Source organism: Morone saxatilis, unplaced genomic scaffold, assembly GCF_004916995.1.
Source record: "Morone saxatilis isolate NCDOM2014 unplaced genomic scaffold, NCSU_SB_2.0 Contig1, whole genome shotgun sequence".
NCBI classification, from domain to species: Eukaryota; Metazoa; Chordata; class Actinopteri; family Moronidae; genus Morone; species Morone saxatilis.
Window position 1 is genome coordinate 9,421,913 of NW_023339651.1, and position 6,836 is coordinate 9,428,748.

Consider the following 6,836-nt stretch of genomic DNA (forward strand, 5'->3'; position numbering starts at 1 on the left):
AAAGGTATCTGACCTGATAAACTGTCCTGCTGCAGTTTATACCTTAAATGTTTGTTGTCAGACTGCCAGTTTTATCTGGATATGTTGAGCAATCAATGCAAATCCAGCGTATCATTAACTCTAAAATTGTCCTCCAATAAACTGTGTGATGTGGAGAGCAGTGTGCAATGTTAAAATCTTACCATGGCTTTGCTTGACAAACTGTGACTTTTATGGACTTTTATGTTTATTTCCTCATTATTACCTTGTCATTTTATAATAATTAAAAACAACAGATCACTGAAAAATAAGAGATCTTCAAATATAAGAAAGGTGTAGGTTGACGGTTCATTGTTGACATTAGAAAAGGACATTTCCAGTAAGTGGATTGTTTTTTTGCCAAAACTGTTTTGCAACCAAAACAAACTTTAAAAAAAAGACCAGATAAACAAAACAAAGACAATGATGTAATGTAAATCAGGATGCAATAAAACATTAAGACTTCATGTAGAGTTTTATGAAATGTTGGAAAAGGAGGATTTTGAATTAGGCTGAGAAACTGAGACAGAGAGATCCAGAGCTGAGGAATTAAAAGAAGCGTATGTGTAATGAACGAAACACTGCTTCAACCCTAACCAGTGACAAGCCTGGATCTGAGAATCAGATTTAATTCTCTTTACATCTCTGTATGAGATGATTTCTTATTTTAAATAACACTGACAAACAACCAAACAATACCACAAAAGCAAGAATCAGTCTTTGTGTTTTTCACAATGTCTCTGTTGCCCCAATCTCTCTACGAATAACAAAGAGAAATCTAATGCCAGATTTAGCTTTTCTCACTGTCACAATCCACTTTAAAAAACTCCCCTCCCTCCAGAAATAGTCTGCTTAAAACAATGTGTGGCTGTTATGTTTTCTTCTGCAAAAAAAGTATGTTTTCCACATTACAATCTTTAAAAATGGCATCTTCTCCTTTTACCTCATTAAAGATTCAAGAATCTATGGATATGCAAATGTTGCTGCTGGTTGACTTTAAAGTTAAGTGTTTGTGCACTGGTGGCTTCAAGTTTCTTCATCACACTTTCAGCAGATGAATGAGTCAAACTCTGCACATATATCGTTCTGCAACCAACTGTACACTGACACTGGTTCTCTAGGGGATTTTTTAATTATCATATTTGTAAAACAGCAACTGACTTACTACTAATGCTCTGAGTAATTCAGCTGTAAAACGAATGAAGACATCTGTAAAGCAAAATCTGGCTGGTTGCACAACAGTTTTCCAACAAGTGAAAGTTGGCACACTACCAGTTAGAGGACAGTGTGCCTTGTTGAAATAGTCAGATGTGGCTTTGCTGGAGCTCTGCTTCAGGCCTCCACAGTTACACTTCAAGGCTTCACCTGGAAAAAAATAGGTTTTATTCATCCTAAGCAAACCAACTCTGCAATTTCATTATCCTTATATCTCATTATTGTTACATATTCAGTGTATTTTAAACTTTGGAAACTATCATCTGGGTTCTCCTCACTGAGTGACTCATCAAGGACAGACATGGATGCTGGGAAAACACCCTCCTCTACCACTTATTGTAACTGTTACTTAGATTTAACAGAAAACCAGTAACACATTACAATCTGTAATCACAGTGATTTATATTTCTATAATGTCGCTTGAACTTAAAAAGTTAACACAAATATTTTAACCACTTAATAATAATAATAATAATATTAATAATAATAATAATAATAACAATATAATAAACATAATAGTGTAAAATATTTAATATTTAAAAGCTGAGGAATCTGGACAAAATATGCTCCTAACCAATGATGAGCCTCAATGATGAGTCATTCTGTAAGTGTGGTTCAGTAGTAAATAAATGAAAGCTTTTATCTTTTTATTTCTTCTTCACCTGGAGAGGGTTTAAGTATTATGAGATGATTTATTCAGACAATAAACTCAGACTAAAATGAAATACAATTTATGTATACTGATGGTTATTATTATGTTTAACTAAATAATTAACGATTAATAAATGAGCTTTTCCCCCTAATTCTCTACATTTTTGTAGGGATTTTATGTCTACTGCTTTTATTCGCACATAAGGTCGTTGACACTCAGATTTTTAAATAAACTTGACTTCTCTCTCTTTAAATTCTGAAACAACACACTGAACAACAGTACAGGTTGTGATGTGCACTTCTAAATATCAGCCCAAGGTGGAAAAAGACTGTAAAAAAATTTTGCCTTGTCTAAGAACAAACCTTTGTCATTATTAGACACAACACTGTCTACCTTATATTAGCTCCATTTGATTAACTGATTAATTTACTCTAAAACTGTAGATTTGGTCAGTTTGAGCTTTAACAGTGATGGCAAAAAAAAGTAAAGGAATAAGAATAATGAGAAATAAAAAGTCAAAAACAGCTACATTTGCAATACATTGCTCTTTAATGTTATAATACCAGAATGACAGCAGAATAACAATTTATTGGAGTTGATAGTCATGATGACGTTCATTTATCAGTTGCACCGATCTGTCCTGCAGCAAGAAGAAGAAGATTTCCCTGGACGATCCATAAACGTGCACAAATCTGAGCTAATGCAACCCTTGAAGAAGTTGGGAGCTTTGAAAAAACATGGAAAAACACAGGATAAATTATCATAGGAAGCATTATTTTTCTTCTTCTTATTAGTCACTTTATTGTGACCATCTCCTGTTACTGCTGCTCCAGCTGAGTGAAGACTAAAACACTTACGGGATTCATCATACATGATGACGGTGACACAGGAAACGCTTGCACCGTAGCAGGTCTGCACAGGGCTTGAGCATTTATTCAGGCCTCCACAGTTACACGTCAAGGGTTCACCTGGGAAAAAAAGAAACACATTTTCAACATCCTAATCAAACTAACTCTGCAATTTCATTTTAATTTAGGTAAAATAGACTGCATGTTGAAGGTCAACTCACTCTGGCTGACAGCCAACAATACAAACAGAGCAAGAATCACAGTTTTCATGTTTTCACAATGTCACGTCTCTGCGCAGAAGTCTCTGTTTAAAAAAAGTTGGGAAAGTGTGAGAAGATCAGACACCAATTAAATGCAATAACACTTATTCAAAACCTTAAAGATAACCTACCTGAATGAATATGATTGTCCTTGTGGAGAGTTGATACCCTGACTTCCTTTTTATCCTCTTTTGTTGCGCAATCTTTTCACTATTGATACTAAATATTCAGTTTATTTCAAACTGTCATCTGGGGTTTTCTCAGAGTGACTCTTTGACGTCAGACATGGTTGCTGTGAAAACCCCCTCTTACACTCCTGAGTTACAGGGCATGCACTGTTAACACCATAACCACTCAAATAAGACATATTAAGAATACTAATAAACACACGAATAATAATGTTCTTCATAAAATTTTGTTAAAATTAAACGTTGGTGGGAAATTTAATAACCTGTTCAAGCAGAGATTTAAAAATTCGAGTGTAAATGTGAAAATGTTGAGAGGTTTTCTTGCCCAGACAAATATCAGCTTTGTTTGACTTGTTTTCTTGCTAAATCATCAAAATGATTGTCATAATCAAAACCAACAACACGACCATAAAAGATAAAACATCCGATTTATTTGTTTATGAGGACTGTACTTTTATTTTTTTTTTTATTCTGACAGCGAAGCATGTCACTATGTAATGACCAGAAGAGACCTTAGTTGAAACGAGCCAGGGAAACTCAAATGCAAAACTTCAAATGAAACTACCAAATGAAACCAAACAATGAAACTCCAAAAATAAACACGAAAATCGAATGCCTTTGAGGGCAGTTTACACTCATTTGCATAACTCGAAAGTGAACTGTTTGAATGAATGTTCATAGAAATATACGAGAAGCTAAACATTGATCCCGAATAAAGCCTGTCTTTTAAAACTCGTGATCAGAATGCTGAAGCTTGTTCCCTCCTCCACAAAATACACTGAAACAGATACCTGTATGTTACCGTTGTTAAATCAGATAAAGAGTCGAGATATTTGATCAGCAGAACTCAATGAATCCCACAGCCACTAATGAGAGAAACAACAGCCACCAAATCCCCTCTTTCGCTGTATTAAAGCTTGGGTAAACCTAAGTGTTCTTCGTGTCTAGTAAGTTGGGTGGCAGTGGATACCCACTTTAACACCCGATTAAGCTGGAGCTCAACACAACATGAATGTCCGATTCCTGACAAAAACCCCTCGCACCGCTCTCGCCTCTTCTTAAATCGTTCCCCCCTTAATAATACCTTATGTTGATCAACCAATATGGAGGCTCCTGTAACCTCACCTAAAGACCAGTTGATTAATCTCTATTCTGTTGATTTTAGGTGGTTTTCGCACACAATTATCTGACCTAACAACGTTTCTTGGCTGGGTTCTGCAGATCTTTGTTCTGATGTTTTTAGAGCACAAATAAAAGAAAACATGAGGGGGATCATGAATGTTTTTTAATCATCCTAACAACACATCAGGGACCAATATTTAACCCATCTTCTTACTGAATCTCATCTCCCAACAACACAACGGCGGCCGCGGCCCGGGCCGAAGAGATTACTCCCTGGTCTAAAATATGATCCCTGATGTGTTTTAGATGAATTAGAAAAACATTGCAATGCTCCTCCATGCTTTTCTTTTATTTGTGTCCTCTCAAGCACAAAAGAGCTCAGACCAGCAAGAACTCTTGTTAACTCGAATAATTTGTGCAAGTCACCTTGAAAATCAAACAAATAGAGATTAATCAAACTGGTTCTAGGAGGTAGCAGCGAGCCTACATATTTGATCAACCATCTTGCACACGGGTATTCTAAGGGAGATTAAGAAAGATTGGGGGCTGAGATGCTTTTTCAGGTTTTGGCTCAAATCGACATTCATGGTTGTGTTGAGCTTCCAGTTAAATCTGGTTTTTAAAGTTCTCATCCCACTGCCACCCAACTTAACTAACACTGAAAAACCTTCAGTTGTACCCCAAGCTTTTACAGCGAAAGAGGATTTGTGGCTGTTGTTTCTTCCTCATGTAACGTGGCTGTGGATTCATTGATGTTTCTGATCGTATCTCGACTCTTTTATCTGATGGTATACAAGTGAATCATTATCAAGTACTTTCATGTATTCTGTGGGAGAGGGACACAGCTCAGCCATTCCCTGATGCAGCAGTAAAAAACAGGCTGATATTCATCTCAATGTTAGGTCTCTTATATTTCTATGAACATTTCATTCAAAAGTTTCACTTTCAGTATGCAAAGATTACAACTGCCCTCAACACATTTGATTTTTCGTGTTTTATTTTGAGTTTCATTTTGAGTTTCATTTTGAGCTTTCATTTGAGCTTTCACTTTTGAGTTCCCCTGGCTCGGTTTCCAACAGAGTCTCCTGTCCTGTCCAACACACGGCTTTCCTGTGTCAGAAAAAAAAACAAAAAAAGTACAGCGCTCAAAACAAATAAGAGTCATGTTGTATCTTTATGGTGGTGTTTTGGGTGGATTATGACAACATTGATTGATTTAAAGACGTAAAACAAGTCAACACCACCTGATATTGTCTGGCAAGAAAAGCTCCTTCAACATTTCACTTTCTACATCGAATTTTTAAGATCTCTGGCTTGAACAGGTATTATGCACTTATGTACGAATATTGAGAAGCATTATTTCCGATAGTAATATCTTTAATATGGTCTTATTGAGGTGGTTAGCGTGTCTAACACGTGCATGGCCCTGTAACGTCGGAGTGTAAGAGGGGGTTCAGCAGCAAGCATTGTCTGACGCTCCAAGAGTCACTCTGAGAAATACTCCAGATGACATTTGAAATAAAACTGCGAATATTTCAGTACCAATGTCGAAAGATGCCGCAACAAAAGGAGGATAAAAAGAAGTCAGGGTATAAACTCTCCACCAAGGACAATCATACTTCATTCAGGCTGACAGGTTATGCTTTAAGCTTTTTGAAAAAGTCGTCTACTTGCGATTTAACTTGGGCTGTCTGATGCTTCTGGCGCATTTCCCAACTTTTTTGGGTAAACAGAGGACTTTCTGCGCAGAGACCGTGACATTGTGAAAACCCTCGAAAACTTGGATTCCTTGCTCTGTTTGCTATTGTTGGCTTGTCAGCCAGAGTGCGCTTGACGCTTCAACCATGCAGTCTATTTTACTAAATTCAAAATGAAACTCTGGCAGGTTGGTTTGATTAGGATCGCTCTGCAAAATGTGTTTCTTTTCTTCTCCAAGGGTGACCCCTTGACCGTGTACCTGTGGAGGCCTGAATCAATGCCTCAAAGGCCCCTGTGCAGACCTGCTACGGTGGCAAGCTTCCTGCTGTCACCGTCATCATGTATGATCCGAACTCCCGTAACGGTCCTTTAGTCTCACCGCTGGAGCAGCAGTAACAGGAGAGTGGTACAATCAAAGTGAACTAAATAACGCAAAACGACAAAATAGGCTTGCCTATGCACTAATTGGGTAGTGCCTGTGTTTTTCGCATGTTTTTTTCAAACTCCCAAACCTTGCTTCAAGGTTCTGGCATTAGCTGAGATTTGTGCACGTTTATGGATCGTCCGCGGAAAATCTTCTTCTTCTTGCTGCAGGAAGATCGCCGGGCAACTGATAAATGAAACGTCATCGATGATTAATCACTCCAACTACAATTGTTATTCTGCTGTCATTTCTGGGTATCTGGATGACACCAGTTAAAGAGGCAATGTAACCCCTTCCGCAAACTCGCTACTGTTTCTTGACTCTTTTATTTCTAATTATTCTTATCTCGCTTCTCACTTTTTTTTGCGCATCACCTGTTAAAGCTCAAAACTGACCGAACTCTACAGTTTT